The sequence below is a fragment of the Lynx canadensis genome, chromosome A1 (assembly GCF_007474595.2).
Source record: "Lynx canadensis isolate LIC74 chromosome A1, mLynCan4.pri.v2, whole genome shotgun sequence".
NCBI lineage: Eukaryota > Metazoa > Chordata > Mammalia > Carnivora > Felidae > Lynx > Lynx canadensis.
This window is the reverse complement of record NC_044303.2, coordinates 107,549,722-107,573,059: the sequence shown is the minus strand read 5'-3', so window position 1 is coordinate 107,573,059 and position 23,338 is coordinate 107,549,722. Positions and strand designations below refer to the sequence as shown.

Below are 23,338 nucleotides of genomic sequence, written 5' to 3'. Positions count from 1 at the left end.
ACAATGCAAGAAAACTCTTATTTTAATTTTTTATCCCCCTTTCCCCCTATTTCTACACCTCCTTCAACTTCTGCAACCAAACAACCATTCTATACTGTTAAGTGATTTTTTTTGTTTCCTATGTGTTTTATAAAACATGTATTATTGTATTATGTATATGTATTTTTAATTTTTATGAATGCTAATGGACTTCATAGCTTACTTTGGTTTGTTTAACTCTCCTCACATGAGCACTTAGGTTTTTGTTTTGCTTTGATTTTCATTTTTTTATCATAAAATTTACCTACAGTAAAATGCACAGATCTTAAGAGTACATTTTGATGAGTTTCAATCAAAGCATTAATTTGTATAACCATTACCCCCAATGAGATATAGAATAGTTCCATCACTGCACAAAATTTTCTTTTCACTCCTTTCATCAGTCCTCAACCACTATTTTGATTTCTATCAATAATATGAAGACAAAATTTGCAAATCAGGAAATAGTTAAAATTATTCCAGAACAAGTGAGGAACTGAACAAACTGAATGCTAAAATATCAAACAGTTTATAAGACTTATTCCTGAAATTCTGCAGTTGAATTGTATGATATCATGACTTGTTGGAAGAATCTTTTGACAGAACGCCTATTTTTAATTGGAAAAATTTACATTCTATACTAGAGAATTAAATTGTGAAGGCCTATGATTTGCATCCAAATATGGTAAAATATTCAAAAGGATTTTAAATAGAATTTATGAGTTTGGGCTTTAGAAAGAAAGGTTTTATCAAAGAAACTTCTAAAGGAGGCTAAAAAGGCCGTACCTGGAAAATACATGGATTAAAATATATATATCAATAGGGGCAGAATGAAGATTGAGAATATTTACCATTTAGAGAAAAACCTGCTTGGATGTTTCCAGGTGACTCACCAAGGAAAGAATATTTTCTCTATTTAAAAAATATGGTCTTTAGAGAAGAAGTCCATTAAAAATATAAAACGTTTCAAAATTACTAATTATAAAATTTTTTTTAATATTTTATTTTTTTAAGTAATCTCTGTACCCAACATGGGGCTCAAACTTATAGCTCTAAGATCAAGAGTCTCATGTTCTCTGACTGACACAGCTAGGTACACCAATAATAAAATTACTTTTTAAAGTATTGGAATCATCTGGCAAAATAAAAATAAAACCTGTTGAAAAAAGGGTCCTTCAGAAAAATACCTGTAATACAGTATTATAAATAAAGTTTAAAAAGTGATTAAAATATGTGCATATGTACCAAAATTAAACAAATTGTGCTATTTCAATGTTAGAAAATCAATGATTCAAAAAAAAATTTTAGTTTAATGTACACAAATGCATGTTATTTTCATTTTGAGAAAATTAAAATTAAAAATAATTTGAGAAAAAATATTTTATAAATTCATACAGATAATAAAGCTAATTTCTCAGTCAACAAATATTTAAAAACTAAATTACTTCAATTATTTTAGCACCTTAGTGCCCTTGTTTAGACAATAAATTATACAGTTGTCATTATAAAAGGGAAATGTCCTTGAGACTTTTAAGTTTATTTATTTGAGAAAGAGAGAGCATGTGTGCAAGTAAGCAGGAGAAGGGGCGAGAGGGAGAAAGAATCCTAGGTAGGCTCCGTGATTAGCATGGAGTTCTGGAGCCTGACATGAGGCTGGATCTCTCTAATCATGTGATCATGACCTAAGCTGAAATCAAGAGTCAGACGTTTAACCAATGTGGCCACCCAGGCACCCCTCCTTGAGACTTTTTATATATGACATTTGCTCTCTAAGAACATAAAAGTAAAATCTACAATTATGGATTACCTTTTTTGTTTCTTCTTTGGATACTTCTTCCTCCCTGGAATGGTAGCTTTCCATGGGAGCACAGACATTCTGTCTCCTTCACTACTTTAAGGCTGAGCATTTAGAATACTGCCAAAAGTAGTACAGGATGACTAACAAATTTTCAAATATGGTCTTTCATATGGTATAGGTTCATTTTCATCAGAATTAATAGGAATTTGCATTCCCCCTGTATCCACTTTTATGAAATTGTTTTTATTTGTGACCAGACGGTCAGGGCAGTAAAATGAATTTTACCTTATATTTATTGTTTATAACATTTTTAAAACTATCTTTGTATTACTAATCTATGATAGAAAAAATACTTATAATACTCAAGAGTTTTAAAAGTTCAATATTAAAAGATTCTCTATTTTTAAACACAGCCAGAATTTCCCCTGGAATAACGGTATTGAGTTATTTCTCAGTATTTCTGCCTAAATAATCAATGGTTCTGCATTAATGTATATTTACCATATCAGTCAGCAGTAATGGAAACTTGTGAATTAATGATTTGCAAATCACAATGATTTTATGTTTTTAGTGGGTGGCAAGAAGCATGAGCCATCAAAGATCACCTAACTCTTTTCTAAGCATTGAGTTTTTTTTGAAGATACATTTCAGTCCCTCCAAGTAGTGAATCATGAGGCTGAATTCCAATAAAAAAAAAAGGTTAGAGAGGGAGGGAGCCAAAACATAAGAGACTCTTAAAAACTGAGAACTGAGGGTTGATGGTGGGGGCTGGGAGGGACGGGAGGGTGGGTGATGGGTACTGAGGAAGGCACCTGTTGGGATAACCACTGGGTGTTGTACGGAAAGCAATTTAACGATAAATTTCATATTAAAAATTAAAATAAAGTAAAATAAAATTAAAAAAAATAAATATAGAAATCCCCCTGTAAGTTGATACTAGCATTTGAATCTGCTTTCTTCCTGCAAACATGACGATTCCAGAAGAGGAGGCAAAGAGATTAAGAAAATGAGTAGTGCTTTTGATAGCCTACCAGGCCAGGAAGACAAAAAATAAGAAGCATATTATTATTAGTTTCCCTAAGAGGTTTTACTGTCCAGCAGATAATAGACTGACCTGTACATTTAACTCATCTCTTAAGAATATTTAATTATTTTGTAATACAACTATGTTTTTATATAAATCATATTAACTTTTCCCTTTTGAATATCATTAAGGAGTAGTAGATTCTCACAGACTCAATTTGTTCCAATTAGCAATAATTATTAGTCTTTTCAAGTCTTACTTTGTACCAATTTAGCTAATGGAAACACCATAAACTTGGCTTCTTCAAGGCTATGCTAGTATTTCAAAAGACCTTTGACTTCTGGCAATAAGATATTTCAAACACTTTTTATTTTTAACGTTTCCCTGGCCAGAGACATGAAATCATGTACTCTTCAAATAATACTTCTAATGTACAGTGAAATAGAGTCTAAAATATAAGTAGTAGGTATGAATATTATATTTTTTCCTCAATACCCATTACTGGTATTTACATTCTGTTGGTTCTCTTTGGTGACAATGCTGAAAAATACACTTTTACTAGAGTCATTAGTTCATACTCATATTTCCTAATGAACCTCAATTAATAAAACACTTAATTTTTTTCCATTATAAAATTTTAAGTAATCTTTCTACATTGTACCTTCTTGATTTTTACCATTCTCCCAAGCTTTAATTTTTCCCAATTTCCCTTACTAGAGTTTACACTGACCATACCTACACACACACAAATAACCTACTACATTAGATTCAGCTCAGGCTCAAACTATCACTACCAAAAGCACAGTAACAGAGTATCTGTGAACAATTAACTGGGATGTGAACTTATTTTTACTAGTATGTCAAAACCACATTTGCTAAATTAATCATTATCATACAAAGTTTAGCCCCACTCAAAATTATGGATACCCATTGCCAATTATCACCTCTAATTTTGATCATTTCTCCAATAACATTTTCTTCATGTCCCTAGCTTAAAGAATTTAGAGTCATTTCTTACTTCTGGTCAAATAAAATTTACTTACTTCAGAAAATATTTAATTATAAATTAATTTTATTTTGATCAAAGGGTTACAGATACTTACTAATATAATAAGATGAGAGTAAGAATGGAACTTCCTCTTCTAATAATCACAAGCAAGGTAATTCAAACCAATAGTCCCAGAGAGAATAACTAGTAACTGGACAAAATATTAAAAGTATCTGCTGAAGGCACTGGAGACCCAACAAGGCACTAAAATTTTGAAACCCAGACCCAAAAGAAGGCAGTGAGGGGAGTCCAGCATTTGGAGCTACATTTCTCCAAATGCTACTTGCTAAATTGAGAAGAGGTTGAGAAGCTGAAAAGCTGAGGTATGATTTTGACAACTGCATGCTAGTGGAACAAAATTAGAGTCAGAACGTAAGAAGAGGCACCTCACATGTCTCCACTCTCTGTGCTGAGGTCATTTAACATGGGAATAAGCATAAATGTGGAAACATACTAGCTCTATGACTTTGACTTGCTTGAGCTACCTGTCAGAAGCAAATACATTCCTCTGAAGGAAGAACATCATCCAAAACTTAAAATTATTTCTATATTTTGTTTTCATACTACATGTGTGACTGCCATTCAAAATTAAAGTGGACTAAGAGGAATAAAACAACATAAATATAAAAGAAGAGAAACAACAGACAATAAAAATGAATGCTCATGGAATACAGATAATGAAGGCACAAAGCCTATAATTAAAATAAATGTAGTTACAATGTTCAAGGAGATAAGATGAAAATAAAATAAGGCTTACAGGAGAAAACTGGAAAAGAAAGTCTAAATTCTAGAACTGAAAAATACAATCTCAAAAGTAATAACTCTAAAAATGGATTTAATAGCATATTATAAAAGTAATTATTCACTTACCGGAAATAATCAACAGAAATTTTCTAGCAATAAGTATGGAAAGATTTTTTAAAAAGAAAAGAAAAAAAGTAAAGAAAAATACAGATGAAAGAGTAAAAGACCCAGGGGATAGAAAGAAAAATTGCAATATATGTATGTGTGTAATTGGAATGGCAGAGAAAAAGGGATAGAAGATAGGTAGGAACAAGACTGGAAAAGAAATGGTGGAGAAATTTCGAAACTGAAGGAAAAAAATCAAGCCATAGCTGCAGAGCACCCAACAAGTTAAATCAAAATAAAAACATACAATTTCTACTTCTATCCAGATTCACCAAAAAATAAGAAACAAGTTAAAACTGGAACACAATATACAAAAGAATGGTTTTCAATATATAACACATCAGGAAATGAAAGACAGTAATTCCTGAAAGGAAGGAAATAAATGAGCTGAGGCCTACAACTGCCAGAATTTACATCCTGGATAAAGAATCCAGTTCATGTACAAAGAGTGGGAAGCCAATAGTGTCTTGGTTCCCTGAGGTGAGGTAACAGAGTTGTGAGTCCTACACAGCTATGACATATATAGTAGAATTCCAGAGACAAGAGGGCTACACCAACAGAAACTCTGGAAACCTACAGAGGTTTCAAGTCTTCAGTTGAGGACTCATTAGCACAGGTGTATGAGGACACTATATGAACCAAGAGAAAGCATCATGGGGAAAAAAAGGAGAGGAAACAAACAGCAATGGTCTTGCTTCAGCCAAAGTGATAAATCTCAATTACAAAAATATAGCACAAAATATGCAGCACCAAAAAAGTTAAAATTCACAATGCCTACCATTCAACGAGAAATTACTGGCAAAAAAAAAACAAGGAAGAAGGAAAATATGGTACATAAGAAAAATAAATTAAGAGAAAGTGACAGAGTAATAACAAAGATAATAAAACTAGTAGACAGGAACATTAAAACAGGTTTATAGTTGTACTTTATAACTTAAAAAAAACATAGGAAATAATGACTTATTAAAAAGAGATGAGAGATATGTATTCTTTAAAAAGACCCAAATTGTACTTTTAGAGATGAAAATAATAATATCAAAGATAAAACATACACACACACACACACACACACACACAGGCTATGATTAATAGCAAATTGGACACTGCTGCCAAAAAGATTAGTGAACTTAAAAACTAAAAAAAACTGTACAAAATAAAATAGAAAAATAAAAATACATGAACAGTGTGTGAGTGAGCTGTTGGACAACTTTGAATTGCCTAATATATATGTGCCCATAGTTCATGAAGAAAAAGTAGAAAGAGAAGGAAAAAACCATGTACTGAACAAATAATGCTTGAAAATTTCGATCTCAATTAAAACTACCAACCACACAGACCCAAAAAGCTTAAATCACCAGAAGCAAAAGAACCAAAACTACATCAAAGCACATCTAAATTAAACTGCTTAAAACTAGAGGTAAAGAAATAATCTTACAATTAACCAGAGGGAAAATACACAGTATATACACATGACAAGAAATAGAGATGACAGCATACTGCTCACTGGAAGTAAGGCAAGCCAGAAGACAAGAGAATAACATCTTAAAGGACTGAGGTGGGACGGGGGAATACTTGTCACTCTAGATTTATATTTCCAGCAAATATTTTTAAAAGATAAGAAGAAAGTGAGGTTTTTTTAATCACACAAAATCTCAAAGAATTGTCACAAGAAGACTTGCAATTAAAGAAAAGTTTAAAGATGTCCTTAGAGCAGAAGGAAAATGATAACCAAATGAAAATATGAATTTACACAAAGTAAGAGAAAATACCAGAAATAACTCAATGGGTACCAATAAAATATATTCTTATTATTTACATATTTTTGAAAGATTACTGACAGCTTAATGTAAAAGGAATAACAATGCACTGAGGGAATTAGAACACATGGAGAAGAAAAATATATGGCAATGAAGGTACAAAAGTCAGGCAAGGAGAGATGGATATATTCAGTTTTAAGGTCCATGCATCATAAATGAGGTGGCATAACATCTATTTGATGGCTGATTGTGATATATCAATGATGGATACTATATAACCCCAAAACAACTATAAGCATAATACCAAAAAAGTTATAGCTAATAAAATAACAAAGAAGAGAAACAAAATACTAATAAAATTAATTCAAAGAAGGCAGAGAAGAACAGAAATAACAGCGTGATAGATTAGTAGCATGCTAGATTTTAACTTAACCATATTAATAATCACATGAAATATAACTAACCTAATCATTCCCATCAAAAAGCAAGGACTATCAGGGAATAGGAGGCTGGGAAGACGGTTGAGTAAGAGGACCCTAACTTCACCTGGTCCCCCAGATATAACTAGATAACATTCATATCAGTATAAATAGTCCAGAATACTACATGAAAACTGACAGAACTCCACAACTAAAGGTAGAGAAGAGGACACATCAAAGACAGTAGGAAGGGCAGACATGCAGTGGTAAGCTAAAGGGACCACAGTATCCACACAAGGGAGGGACCTGTAGGCACAGATAAGTGAGAGAAACAGACTGTCACACCAAGCAGCCCACACAGGGAAGATGAATCCCCCTAACATTTGGCTAAGAAAGCAAGAGGTGCCAAATTTCATGAGTTCTTACAACCAATGGGACTTAAAGCCTGGAATTTCAAAAATAAACCAGCTTGGTTCTGGGAGGGTCCCAAGGGAGATGGGAAGTTGAGTGACTGCCCTTAAAGAGAAAGCACAACAAACAATCTGCAGAAATATAGTGTACAACCAGCAATTTGAAAAATGCCTGGAACACATGGGAGGGAGAATTATTTACTCATTTCACAGAGTGCCTGGAGGGTCAGAATTCACAGGAAGACTCCTCCAGTAACAAAGGAGCTGGCAGTCACCATTTCCCTCCCTTGACTCGCAGCATAAATTCAGAGCCACCTGCGGGAAGCAGCACAGCACCCACACACACTACCTAACTTGCTTACACCAAGCCCTGTCACCCATGAACTTCTGGGGATCTTCCATTTCTAGTCACATTTGCCTTGGTCCTGGTAATGCTGGTCCACTCCACCAGAGGAATGACACAAACCTTGCCAATACAATGTCTCTCCACCTGTACATTTCACCTGCCTTGGTCTGGTGCCAGCAGGGAGCCCTGTTGAACCCCACCCACACCTTGTTAAAACTGTGCACCCCACCCAGGCACACACTGTGGATGGGCCGAAGCACCCCTGGTCCAAGTGGCAGGAGGGGAAGGTCTTATTTTATAAGCAGACTGGTGCATACCTTATTAAAACTATGTAACCAATCCCAGCCAGGGATCAAACACTGCTCACAATAAGCAAAGAGAGCCACTGCAGATGAGTGGACTGGAAGAAAAATCAGCCAGAACACAACAGCAGGGCACATACAACTTACATAGGAAAAAACCTGAAGCACCAGGCTCTGGTGAACAGGGGACATGGCACTGCAGTGTACTACAAGAACTCTTCTTCATAAGGTTATTACTATAATGAGCAGGAGAAATAGATGAATTTCCAAACACAAAGAACCAGATGCAGAGAATTAGATGAAATGAGGAGAGGAATATGTCCTCAGTGAAAAAACAGGACAAAGCCACAACAGGAGATCTAAAAGAAATGGATATAAATAATACGTCTGATAGAGAATTTAAAATAATGATCATAAATATACTCCCTGGACTTGAGAGATGAGTGGAAGACATCAGTGAGACCCTGAACAAGGAGATTAAAAAAGAACCAATCAGAGATGAAGGACACAATAAATGAAAGTAAAAATACACTAGATAGAATATATAGCAGGTTAGAAGAAGCAGAGGAATGAGTAAGTGACCTGGAGGACAGACTAATGGAAAGTAATCAAGCTGAGCAGGTAGTACAATAGAAAAAATAGATACAAAATAAGAATAGACTTAGGTAACTCAGTGACTCATCAAGCATATTAATATTCCCATTATAGGAATCTTAGAAGAAAAACAGAGATTAAAGTGGGCAGAAAATTTATTTGAAGAAATAATAGCCAAAAACTTCAGTAATCTGAAGAAGGAAACAGATATCCAGATCCAGGAAGCACAGGATCCGCCAACAAAATCAACCCAAGGAGCTTCACACAAAGACACATAGTAATTAAAATGGCAAAAAGCAATGATAGAGAATTTGAAAAACAACAAGATGAAAGAAGACAGTTACATACAAGAGAAACCCCAAAAGGAAACCCCATAAGTAGATTTTTCAACAGAAACTTTGCAGACTAAAAGGAAGCGACATTATAGATTCAAAGTGCTGAAAGGAAAAAAAAAGTGCAGTCATAAATACTCTACCCAGGAAAGCTATCATTCAGAAGAAAAGGAGAGTTAAAGAGTTTCCGGGACAAACAAAAGCTAAAGGAGTTTATGACTATTAAATTAGCCCTATAGGAAATGCTGGAGGGGATTCTTTGTGTGGAAAGGAAACACTGTAAAGAAGAGTAACAAAAGTAGGAAACACAAAAGCAGTAAAAAAGAAGTATATCTGGGGCGCCTGGGTGGCGCAGTCGGTTAAGCGTCCGACTTCAGCCAGGTCACGATCTCGCGGTCCGTGAGTTCGAGCCCCGCGTCAGGCCCTGGGCTGATGGCTCAGAGCCTGGAGCCTGTTTCCGATTCTGTGTCTCCCTCTCTCTCTGCCCCTCCCCCGTTCATGCTCTGTCTCTCTCTGTCCCAAAAATAAATAAACGTTGAAAAAAAAAATTAAAAAAAAAAAAAAAAAAAAGAAGTATATCTGTAAAAATCAGTCAAGGGACTCACAGAATAAAATATGTAAACTAGGACACCATATACCTAAAATGTTGGGGTGGGGGGGAAGGTGGTAAGAGGAGTAAAGAATGGGTTCAAACTTAAGTGACCATCCTTAACAAAGACTACTATATGCAGTTGTTATGTACAAACCTAATGGTAACTACAAATTAAAGAACCAGTAATGGATACACAAAAGATGAATAAAGAACCAAAGTATATCACTAAAGAAAGCCAGCACACCATAAGAAAAGGTCACAGAACTACAAAAACAACTACAAAACCAGTAACAAAATGGTAATAAATACCTATCAATAATTTGCATGTAAGTGAACCAAATGCTCCAATCAAAAGATGTAGGGTGACAGAATGGTTAAGAAAACAAGACCTATCTATATGCTGCCTATGACAGACTCATTTCAAACCTAAAGACACATGCAGACTGACAATGAAGAGATGGAGAAACACTTACCATGCAAGTGAATGTCAAAAGAAAGCCAGGGTAGCAATACTTATATTGGACAAAATAGACCTTAAAACAAAGACTGTAACAAGAGACAAAAAAAGAACAACAAATAATAATAAAGGGGATAATCCAACAAGAAGATGTAATGTGTGAATATTCATGCACCCAACACAGAAGCAAGATAGTAATACAATAATATCACAGGACTTTAATACCCCACTTCCATAAATTAACAGGTCACACAAACAGGAAATCAACATGGAAAGAGTGACTTTGAATACCACATTAGACCAGATAGATGTAACAGATATATTCAGAACATTTTATCCTAAAACACCAGAATACACATTCTTTTCTTTTAAAAATTTTTTAAAATGTTTATTTATTTTTGAGAGAGAGAGAGAGAGAGAGAGCGAGAGACAGAGCGACAGAGACAGACCACAAGGGGAAGAGAGAGAGGGAGACACAGAATCTGAAGCAGGCTTCAGGCTCTGAGCTGTCAGCACAGAGCCCGACACAGGGCTTGAACCCACAGACCATGAGATCATGACCTGAGCCAAAGTTGGATGCTTAAGCGACTAAGCCACTCAGGCACTGCCACATTCTTTCCAATGTTCAATGGAACCTTCCAGTGTTCAATGGAAGGTTCCAATGGAAACTTCTCCATAACAGATCATGTATAAGGTCACAAAACAAGTCTCAAAAAAGTCATAAAGATCAAAGTCATACAATACATCTTTTCAGACCACAACACTATGAAACTAGAAATCAACCACAAGAAAAATTCTGAAAAGAACACAAATACATGAAGGTTAAATAACATGCTATTTGAGACAATTGGGAGGTTCATTCAGTTAGGCATCTGACTCTTGATCTCGGCTCAGGTCTTGATCTCAGAGTTGTAAGTTCAAGCCTCATGTTGGGCTACAAGTAAAAAGCCTATTTAAAAAATAAATAAATGTCACTAAACAATGAATGGGTCAAGCAAGAAAGCAAAGAATATCAAAAATTACGTGGAGAAAAATGAAAATGAAAACACAACACTAGGGGCGCCTGGGTGGCGCAGTCGGTTAAGCGTCCGACTTCAGCCAGGTCACGATCTCGCGCTCCGTGAGTTCGAGCCCCGCGTCAGGCTCTGGGCTGATGGCTCAGAGCCTGGAGCCTGTTTCCGATTCTGTGTCTCCCTCTCTCTCTGCCCCTCCCCCGTTCATGCTCTGTCTCTCTCTGTCCCAAAAATAAATAAACGTTGAAAAAAAAAAAATTAAAAAAAAAAAAAAAAAAAAACACAACACTACAAAATCTTTGGGATGAGGCAATTCTAAGAGGGAAGTTTATACTAATACAGCCCTATCTCAAAAAGCAAGAAAATGTCAAACAACCTAACCTTACACCTTAAGGAACTAAAAAAAGAACCAACAAACACAAAACCAGTAGAAAGAAGGAAATAATAAAGATTAGAGCAGAAATAAATGATCTACAAACTAAAAAAACAATAAAACAGATCAATGAAACCAAGAGCTGGTTCTTTGAAAAGATCAACAAAATTGATAAACCTCTAACCAGATTTATCAAAAAAAAAAATAACTGACACCACAGAAATACAAATGATTGTAAGAAAATATTATGAAAAATTATATGCCAACAAGCTGGACAACCTAGAAGAAATTGATACATTCCTGGAACAGGAAGAAAGAAAATTTGAACAGATGGATTAACAGCAAGGAAATTCAATTAGTAATAAAAAAACTCCCAATAAACAGAAGTCCAGGACCAGACAGCTTCGTAGGTAAATTCTACCAAACATCTAAACAGGAATTAATGTCTATTCTTCTCAAATTATTCTAAAAACTAGAAGAGAAAGGAAAACTTCCAAATTCATCTTATGAGGACAGCATTACCCTGATACCAAAGTGATATAAAAACTCAACAAAAAAAGAGAACTACAAGCCAATATCCCTGATGAACACAGATGCAAAATCCACAATATATTAGAAAACTAAATCATACAATACATGAAAAGAATCATTCACCATGATCAAATGGGATTTATTGGGGCGCCTGGGTGGCGCAGTCGGTTAAGCGTCCAACTTCAGCCAGGTCACGATCTCGCGGTCCGGGAGTTCGAGCCCCGCGTCGGGCTCTGGGCTGATGGCTCAGAGCCTGGAGCCTGTTTCCGATTCTGTGTCTCCCTCTCTCTCTGCCCCTCCCCCGTTCATGCTCTGTCTCTCTCTGTCCCAAAAATAAATAAACATTGAAAAAAAAAATTTTAAAACAAATGGGATTTATTCCAGTGATACAAAGGTGGTTTAATACTTGCAAATCAATTGACATGACATGTCACATCAATAAGAGAAAAATAAAAACCATATGATCACTTTAATAAATGCAGAAATGTATTTGACACAGTACAACATCTATTCATGATAAAAACCATCAATAAAGCAGGTGTACAGGGAATATAGCTCAACATGATGAAGGCCATTTATGAAAAACTCACAGCTAATATCATACTCAATGGTGAAAAACTGAGAGTTTTTCCCCTAAAACTGGGAACACAATAAGGATGCCCATTCTTACCACTTTTCTTCAACATAGTACTGGAAATTCTAGCACTGCAATCAGATACCTAACTAAATAAATAAATGCATCCAAGTTGTTAGCGAAGAAGTAAAACTTTCACTATATGTAGATGACATGATACTATATAGAGAAAATCTAGACTGCACCATAAACTTCTAGAACAAATAAATAAATTCAGTAAAGTAATAAGATACAAAATCAATGTAGAGAAATCTGTTGCATTTCTATATATTAATAATGAAGCACTAGAAAGAGAAATTAAGAAATCAATCTCATTTACAACTGCACCACAAATAATAAAATAGCTAGAAATAAACTTAATCAAAGTAATGAAAGACCTGTATTCTGTAAACTATGAAAACACTGATGAAAAAAATTCAAGACAATCACAAAGAAATTGAAAAACATTCCATGTTCATGGTTTGGAAGAATAGGTAGTGTTAAAATGTCTACACTACCCAAAGCAATGTACACATTTCATGCAATCCCTATCAAAATACCAATAGTATTTTTCACAAAGCTAGAACAAACAATCCTAAAATTTATATGAAACCACAAAACCAAGGAGAGTCAAAGCAATCTTGAAAAAGAAAAACAAAACTGGTGGTATCACAATTCCAGACTTCAAGTTATATTACAAAGCTGTAGTAACCAAAGCAGTATGGTAATGGTACAAAAATAGACATGCAAATCAATGGAACAGAAGTTAAAACCCAGAAATGAACCCACAATTATATGGTCAATTAATCTTCAACCAAAGAGGCAAGAATATGCAATGGGAAAAATACAGTGTCTTCAACAAATGATGCTGGGAAAGCCAGACCTCTTCATGCAATAAAATGAAACTAGACCACTTTCTCACTCCATACACAAAAATAAACTCAAAATAGATTAAGGTCCTAAATGTGATATCTGAAACCATAAAAAGAACCCTAGAAGAAAGCACAGCCAGTAATTTCTCTGACATTGCTGCAAGAATATCTTTCTAAGTGGGTGATGGGCACTGAGGAGGGTACCTGTTGGGATGAGCACTGGGTGTTGTATGGAAACCAATTTGACAATAAATTTCATACAAAAAAAGGGAGTATCTTTCTAGTTATATATCCAGAGGCAAAGGACACAAAAGCAAAAGTAAACTATTGGGACTATATCAAAATAAAAAGCTTGTGCACAGCAAAGGTAACAACCAACAAAACTAAGACAACCTATGTAATAGGAGAAGACATTTGCAAACAACATACCCAACATATGTAAAGAAATTATACAACTCAATGCCCAAAAAGCAAATAATCTGATTTAAAAACGGGCAGAAGACATGAACAGACATTTCTCCAAAGAAGACATCCAGATGGCCAACACACACATGATGCTTATGATGTTGATGCTCAACATAACTCACTGTCAGTGAAAGCAAATCAAAACTGTAGTGAGATACCACCTCACATCTGTCAGAAGGGCTAAAATCAAAAACACAAGACACAGTAATTGTTGATGAGGATGTGGAGAAACAGGAACCCTCATGCACTGTTGATAACAATGCAAACTGGTGTAACCACTCTGGTAAACAGTTTGGAGGTTCCTCAAAAAATTAGAAACAGAACTACCCTATGATCCAGTAATCATACTACTGGGTATTTACCCAAAGAATATGAAAACACTAATTCAAAGGGATACCAGCAGCTCTGTATTTACTGCAGCATTATTTAAGATAGCCAAACTATTAAGGCAGTCCAAGTGTCAATCCAAAGTTGAATGGATAAAAAAGATGTGGTTTATATATATAAGGTAATATTATTCACCCATAAAAAAGAATGAAGCCTCGTCATTTGCAACAACATGGATGGTTCTAGAGAGTATAAAGCTAAGTGAAATAGGCCAGTTAGAGAAAGACACCTCCTATATGATGTCACTCAAATATGGAATTTAAGAAAAGAAACAAGTGAACAAAGGGAAAAAAGAGCGAGAGATAAGGCAAAAAACAGACTCAACTATAGAGAACAAGCAGATGGGGGAATGGGTGAGATAGTTGAAAGGGATTGAGTACTCTTATCTTACTGAGCACTGAGTAAATATATGGATCTGTTTAATCTGTTTAATCACTGTACTGTATACCTGAAACTAATATAACACTGTATATTAACTACACTGGAATTATAATTTTAAAAATGGAATAAAAGATTAAAGGGAAAAAATGGGGGGGGGAGCAAGGATTGTCAGATTGGATGAAAAGATGACACTCAACTATATGCTGCCCAAGAAATACTCTTTAAATATAATACCACAAAGAAAATCAATGGTAAAATATATTTAATGTTGGGGCACCTGGGTGGCTCAGTTGATTAAATATGCGACTCTTAATTTCAGCTCAGGTCATGATCCCACAGTTCATGAGTTCAAGCCCTGCATCGGGCTCTGTGCTTATGGCTCCTGATTGTTTGTCTCCCTCTTTCTCTCTCTCTCTGCCCTTCCCCCTGCACATGTGTGCTTTCTCTCTTTTACTCTCTCTCAAAAATAAACATTTTAAAAAAGATATTTAATGTTAAGCTAGCAGTAATCACAGATTAGAGTCTACGCTCAAAGTAGATTACAGAGCATAATATTATCTGGGTAAAAGAAGGTCATTTTATAATGATAAAGGTGTTGCTTTATCAAGAGAAAATAATTTTAAACATTTATGCATCTGATAACAGAGCTTTAAAACACATGAAGCAGAAATTGATAAAAATGCAGGGAGAAATCGACAAATACATATTTAGATGTCAGAGATTTTAACAGTCCACTTTCAATGATTAATGGAATAGAAAATCAGGAAGGGTGAGGGGTGTGTTGGTGGCTCAGTGGGTTAGGCATGTGACTTCAGCTCAAGTCATGATCTGACAGTCCATCAGTTTGAGCCCCACATTGGGCTCTGTGCTGACAGCTCAAACCCTGAAGCCTGGTTTGGATTGATTCATTCATTCTCTCTCTCTCTCTCTCTCTCTCTCCCCCTCCCCTGCTCACACTCTGTCTCTCTGTCTCTCTCTCAAAAATAAATAAACAAACAAACAAAAGAATATCAGGAAGGGTGAATATTCCCCCAACAACAAAAGAATACAGTTTGCATTTAACTATACATGGAATATTTACCAGTTAAACTATAGCCAAGTCTCAATCAATTTTAAATAATTCAAGTCATACAAAGTATGGTCACTGACAAAAATGGATTTAATTTCAATAACAGAAGGATATCTCTAAACATTCAGAAACTAAGAAAACTTAGTTCTCAATAATCCATGGATCAAAGAAGGTATTACAAGTGAAATGAGAAACTATCTTTAATGAAAAGAGAACAGGGAACACATCAAAATTTGTGTAATGGAACTAAAGCAGGATTTAGAGGGAAATTTATAGTATAAAATATCTATTGGTATATAAAGAGATACTAAAACTATGGCTTCAGCTTCTACCTTAATAAACAAAAACAAACCCAAAAAAGAAGTGTAAATGAAATCCAAAATAAGCATACAAAAAGGAAAGGATAAATATCAGACCAGAAATCAGTAACATAGAAAACACAATCAATAAGGAAAATAAGTGAAGACAAAAGTTGTTTGTCTTAAAGAACAATTGATATGTAATTGATAAGCTGCCATACCTAAAATGTACATTCTGACATACAAGGCCACTGCTAGGAATTTTCCTATATAATATAATACTCATGAACTTTTACCAAAATTTATATACTCATTTTAGCATGAAACATTATAGCAAAAACTTATAAGCAACCAAAGTAACTAGATCTAGTATAATTACTGAGATGTCTAGATATATTCTGACACTTTGTTTATAATATGATTTATTTTTTCTTGTTTTCACTGACCTTCCCTAGCTGTGGGTCATACTGATAAGGTTTTCTTAACTCTTCTTCGCTACTTGGAAATTATAAATTCTATTTCTAAACTTTTGCCGATTACTTTTGAATTTTCAGTAAACTTATGTAAGCATACTTTTTCATCACTGTGGTCAAACATGAATCTCCCAACTAAAAAAGAGAAGATCTTCAGCACCTTTAAATGTAACATGTTACACATCTCAACCTAACTTATTAAACACTAACCTCTGGGTTACCTCTTACTTAAAACTATTAATTCCTGGTATTCTCATCTCAATAGATACCACCACTATCTACCCTGTTGCTCAAACCAAAAATCTAAGAATCAGCCCACTACGTGGGTCCAAGACACCATCACTCTTGTCCAGACTACTGTCACAAACCAGTCACTGGTCTCCCTTCTTTTACATTGCCCTTATTTAACTCATTTTCCACATGCCCTTATTTAACTCATTTTCCACATAGCTGATATAGTGGTCTTGTAAAAAAATAAAAACCAGATGATGCCACCTTCTGGGTAAAACCTTCAATGGAAACTCACTGATAAGAAATATAATCCAGACTCTACATTGTTCCACAGGGCATTTCTTGATATATACACTACCTGGCCTTACATCATTCATACCCTTTCTCATTATGCTCCAGTCACACTGGCCTCATTTAAATTTCTTAAAGATCACTTCCTTCACCCTTCCCATATAAACAGGCCCCATTGCTTACTATTCCTCTCCTTGGAATGCTCTGCCTTCTAACTTTTCATATGTTTGGTCATTTTCTTCAGATTTCAACTTAAACCTCACATCGCCACAGACTCTTTTGATCACCCCACATAAAAGTGATTTCCGTTGCTCTTCAGCGTCTCACCTGAATTTTAATCTTTTCCAGACTTTATCATAATATGTAAATTTCTTTGTTTGCTTATTTACCATTTGTATCCTCTAAATTTTAACTTTTTTTTTTATTGGTGTGTGTGTGTGTGTGTGTGTGTGTGTGTGTGTGTGTGTGTTTAATTGAAGGTCCCTTACTGGTCCTGCCTCCATCAGTGGCGAAGACCAGGGGCAAAAGGGAAGGGAACCAGTGGCGCAAGGAGGGGTCATCTCCACAACATTCCTTTTATACACAGGACTAAACAGACAAACACAGTCACTATTGCCGTTAAAAGTTGGCAGCATGGGAAAAGGGGGGGTACAGGTGGGGAACTGGGGTATCGTTAAAAAAATACAGCCCCCCCCAAACTGGGGTGCCTGGGGGGGGGGAACTTGGTCTGCTTCAACCCAAGAGGAATGAGAAGATGAAAAGCAGTTTGGGAAGTCCAGAACTGTCAGGGATGGAGGTAGGAGGAAGGTCCAGGGGGTGAGGAGGCTGTTTGGCAACTGGGGTGAAGGGATTGTCCTTCCCCTGCTGGGATCCCCCCAGCCCCTCGGGTCTGGCAGGAAGGGGGCAGCCTGTAACCCCCACGGGCAGGTCTGGGGCTGCCAGATGCTCCAGGCAGGGGGCTAGAGGGGGCTCACAAAGGCTTGCCCTCCAGGGAGATGATGGCGCTGCCCCCAGTTTCTCGTCCAGGGTGCAGCGGTCCTTGACCTCCTCGTAGCAGTTTGCTTGTAATTCATGCTTGATCCCCGTCAGCTTCTTCTTGATGGCGTCCTTGGATCTGGCATAAATCATTTTGCTCTTAAGGGGTGCACATTCAGGTGTCCAGAAGATAAACACCAGGTCCTCCTTCTGCTCTCCTTGGTCTCGTAGGTGGCATCATAGAGGGCATAGTGGCAGTCCTTGTCTGGCAGCATCCTGACAAAGGTGGCGTAGGGGTCGTCTACAGTCTGGCCCACATCACCCACCAGGATCTACTTGCTCTCCTCCAGGATGATGTTTTTCTTGTCCTTGCTCAGGCAGAAGAGTACCGCCTTCTTGCGCTTCTTTACCTCCTCTGGTGTTGAGGACTTACGAACCTTCATGTCATTGAACACTTTGATGACACCATCAGAGACCGCCACACCAGAGGCCCACCAGCCGAGGGAGGGTGAGGGAGGGTGAGCAGAGGCAGTAACAGCCCTTGGGTGGGGTGCGCGCGCTAAGACCGCTGGCGCATTTTTCCTTCCCCGCCCCTGTGGCCGAGTTCCGATGCTGCATGCTCCCACTGAAGGAGCGCCCCGTGAACCGACTTGCCTCAGTGCCCCCACCCCCCTGCCCTACTGCTGCGCCTAAATTTTAACTCTTTGATGACAAGCACCTTGTTTGGTTTGTTCATGTCTGAATATCTCATGCCTATATCAGTGCTTGTATCATATGGACTCAAAAATGTTTTAGCTGAATCAAATGATTTAAAAAGAGACATTTATAATAACTGACATAGGTACGTTACTTGAATTGCTTAAATAACTGTGAAACTAATTTCCGCACCAGGCTTCTTTATAATGAAAGGGATGAATATTGACTCTGTATAAGTGGAACTTTTTTTGAGATAAATAAATGGAGAGTAGGCATTCAAGATGGGGCCTCTAAGATAGCTAACGCAACGGATGACTTATACTGGGAAGAACACCAAATGCATCTGCCTTTTCTTACTATTTTCTCTATTTTCATTTTGGTATTACCTTAGGCTGTAACTTGTTTTCTTCTATCCCATATGCCCAGTGAGGTGAATGCCCACTTTGCTTAGTTTACTGTATCACCTGGGCTTGAGATTACCAAAACCAGACAAAGACAGTGGAAGAAAAGAAAGCTACAGGTGAATATCCCAGATGAATAAAGACGCAAAAACTCACAATAAAATTAAGCAAAATGAACTCAACAACATATTAAAAGGATCATACACCATGGACAATTGGGATTTATCTGGGATGCAAAATCCACAAATCAATAATGTGGTATATCACATTAATAAAATGAAAGCCAAAAATCACATGTTCACCTCAATAGATGCAGAAAAAGCAGTTGACAAAATACAACTTCCTTTCATAATAAAAAGTGTCAACAAATTGGGTAGAGATGGAACATAACTCAACATAATAAAAGTCCTATACCACAAACCCACAGCTAACATCATAGTCAACAGTGAAACACTGAAAGTTTTCCTCTAAGACTAGGAATACCACACCACTCTCTTCACCAAAGTACTAGAAATCCTAGTTAACAGCAATTAAGGCAAGGCAAAGGAATAAATTATATCTAAATCTTAAAAGGAAGAAGTTAAATTATTATGTGTATATATGTTCTTACATACAGAGAATCATAAAGCTTGAGTCAAATTTCCCAATCTGAGAGTTTCTGAGAATGTAAATGGCATGTCCTACCCAATACCTGACAGGAAGGTCTGTGATCACCTACATTCTCCCCTTAACTCCACATTTAGAATTTCTAGCAGGAAAACCAATCCTCATCTCGGCAGGAGGTATGTGCATTGTGTACATGGTCTCCAGTGACTTTGTTTTAAATTTACCTATCAATCCCAAACCATGTTTTTACTGTTAACCGAAGGTTCCTCAAAGAACAACTATTCCTGTTAGCTTTTTTTTTTTTTTCTAGTTACTCTTTGTCATTTCAAAAGGAATTTGGAGACAGGGAGAAATGGTAATGCCACATTTTCAATGTGCCATCTCAATCAGATAATCATTAAGTACAATTTTGAGTAACTCCAACTGTACATTTAAAAGAAAGCTGGCCATGGATGATGGGTTCAGGAAAAGACCATCACAATATTTAGTTGCCTGAAGAACAGTTGGTGAAATCAGTTTAATTTGTGATGCTCTACAGGAAGTAAAATTGAAGTTAGGCAAATAAAAGGGACTATAAAAGTATGGTACCAAATTTCTAACTTAGACTAAAACTTGGATGAATATTTCCCTACATTTACATTGAACTCTTCGAGAATGGAATGCATGACTTATTCATTTCTCTATTCCCAATGTATGCACAGGATTTTCTACATATTCAGGCAATGTTTATTCAATAACTGAAAATAAAGCCTAACATTCTAACATTTGCACTGAATTTTAAGCAGCAGGGGCACAATTTTATTTACATTTTTGGCAGTGGCTCAACATTTCTATCAGTTTGGAGGCCCTTCCAATTAATACTTTTTTTTATTAGAGTGAGAGTACATAAGCAGGAGAGAGGGGCAAAAGAGAGAGAGAGAAAACCCTAAGCAAGCTCCATGCTCAGCACAGAGCCTGATGTGGGGTTCCATCCTATAACTCTGGGATAATGACCTGAGCTAAAATCAAGAGTGAGATGCTCAACCTCCCAGGCACCCCTATAACTTATAATTTTTAAGTCACATTCGTTTACCTTGTGCTTCCCTGATAATTATAAATGAGTGTAACAAGAAGTGAAGGAGCATGAAGCCCAGGAAAATACTGTTCCTGCTAGAAGAACAAATCTGTCATCATGTACCAACTTTCAAAAACAAATAAAAGCATGATTTTATTGGGTGAATATATAAGAATCCAAAAAAATCTGAAAAACATTGCTCTGCTGACTAACGGTCAGAATTTTTTTGTAGAAATTTCCAAAACAAGTGTGTGAGAAAGTGTTACCCTTTCTGTCCCTTTTTTGGCTTGTGTTTGATTTTAGTTATTTTAATCAGTGTTTTTTCCAAGACTAAAGATGTTGTTTTCTGGTCTCCCCATGCTACATCAAATTAATTTGAATATCCTCTGAGACATCTAAATAGCAACAACAGTAAATATTCATCATGTGGACTTAATAATGGCATCTTGAAATGTCCTTTTTTCTTTTCTTTCTTTTTTTTAACCACAAAGGATTACCATCCAATATGGTATTAAAAACAAAAGAGGACCATGGATAGATTTTATATCACACTGACAGGAGAAAAAGCAGAACAGTGTGAACACCCTGGCGATAAGCGCTGAATAACTCACCTGCAAAGCTTCAAGGTTTATCAAGTATACTGGGAACAAGAGAACTGGGTTTATGATGACTCAAGTGAAATGAACTAATTAATTACGGATTGACTGGATAAATGAGTGTCTAGGAAATGCTAATGTGCAATGCAATAAAATTTCAAATGAAATAGCTTTCTATTGGTGCCAAATATTTATCAGACTTATAAAAGTGAACATTCTCAGTCAGATGTTAAATAGAGCAAATAAAGGCACTTTGCAGAATGATATTAAGTGATTTATGATTTATGGAAAAAGCTTTATCTTGAATCACATTCAGTTAGTAGACCTTGTTTATTTGTTATTAGTGAGTGTAATAGAGAAGGAAATGAAAGAAAAAGGGGCAAGACGAATAAAATAACAGAGGACTGAAGTCACTGAGATTTTTTTTAAATGTGCTTTATTGGTTGGGTGGTGCTTGTTTTTGGCCTATATTTTCGCCTTTCGTGTTTAAAATAAACTTTAAAAGCTAGAAAAATAACCAAATCTGCCAATTGTTGTGGTCACTTTTCTTTCTGCCACTTTTCTCATTAACATTTTCTTGGAAAAAGAAAAGACTCCAAGAATTGGTGACAGTAATTTTAGTTCCATGTGTTAAATTTATTTTATTGAACTGTTTGGAAATTTCACAATTTCAGGCTAGCTTGATATCAAAATTAATATATTTAAAATGTGTTTATCTCTACTAACCACCAAAAGATTTTTAAATGCCTAATTTCCAAACAACTAGAATAAAGAGAAAAGAACAAAGAAAACTTAATGAGTTAGTAAAAGGCAGGAAAGATAGAAAATTTTTTTAAAAAACCCCAAACTTCAAAAAAATAATAATGTAGATCTTGACAAACCCAGAGTGTCTGTTAGTTAGATTGACTTTACAGACTATTTGGGGCACAATTTACATATTCTCTCCTTTATAAACTTTTCTTAAAACTCCATTAAATATTGAGATTAAAGGGTCCACTGGTTCTATTTTCCTGGCAAACAAAAGAGTTTCCATTTTGTCAAACATTTGGAAATCAAATGTTGGTATTTTTCTTATAATTTTTGTCAAGAAACATTTCCTAAGGGGTATCAAACTGGTTGCCACTGGAAGAGACTCAAAAAACACATTTCACCATTTGTTCTTCCTCCAGAGATCATTTCCCTTTGCCACCTCTGTACCAATTGGTAATGAAAACACATCTGAACAAATTAAAACTAACAATCTGAACAACACCCACTGCCTTCAGAAGAGGCCAAAGAAATGTCACTGGTGCCACTCGTAAAATTTGAATTTAGATGCAATTAGAGACTTTGACCCCTGCTTTATTAATGCTGAAATCTGATCTGTTTGCTATTTCTTGAAGATCCTTGTACTTCACCAGAATGTTTACTTCAAAGGCACCATAAAAATTCTTCTTATGAGAACACATGACTTTTTAGAGATTCTTCACTTAAGCAAAACGACTTTCCTTGTCTCCTTGTCTCCTAATATGTATGTGAGGGTGGTGGGGTGGGGCGTCTAATAAAGTTTCCAAAGATGGCTAAGGAGAAATCAAAATTTTAAAAATATGTTTAAGCAGGAGTATTACTTCTATTAGTAATTGTAGGTGCATGTTTTCTAGAAAGAGTTGAATGAAACGAAACAAAGCTAAAGTTAGACAAAGATCAAAATGGATGATTTTCTTTTTTGTCTTTTTTCTGTTTTGGGGAAAGAAAATAGGAAGATTTAACTATATATATTTGAATTTGTAGGAGTCCCACTTCATGTTTATTAAGAATTTATCCGGATGGACTTGACAGGCCCTGGGGCAGTACTAGAAGCTGAATAAATAACAAGTATTATTATAATCTACTGTAAATTAGAAACAAGATTGGAAGTTAAGGTTAGTCAAATTAGTAAACTCAGGTTTCCCAGGGAAAAGTCTCAGAATACAGGTGACTGAGAAGTATAAAGGTGTAAGTCGAGAGTGTTCCTCCATAGACTGATG

General features: G+C 35.9%; 1 pseudogene; it reads right to left on the bottom strand.

Annotated features, from left to right (window-relative positions):
- Positions 1 to 17,730: 17,730 nt before the first annotated feature.
- Positions 17,731 to 18,468, bottom strand: LOC115502845 (annotated as a pseudogene).
- Between the last annotated feature and the right edge of the window lie 4,870 nt (positions 18,469 to 23,338).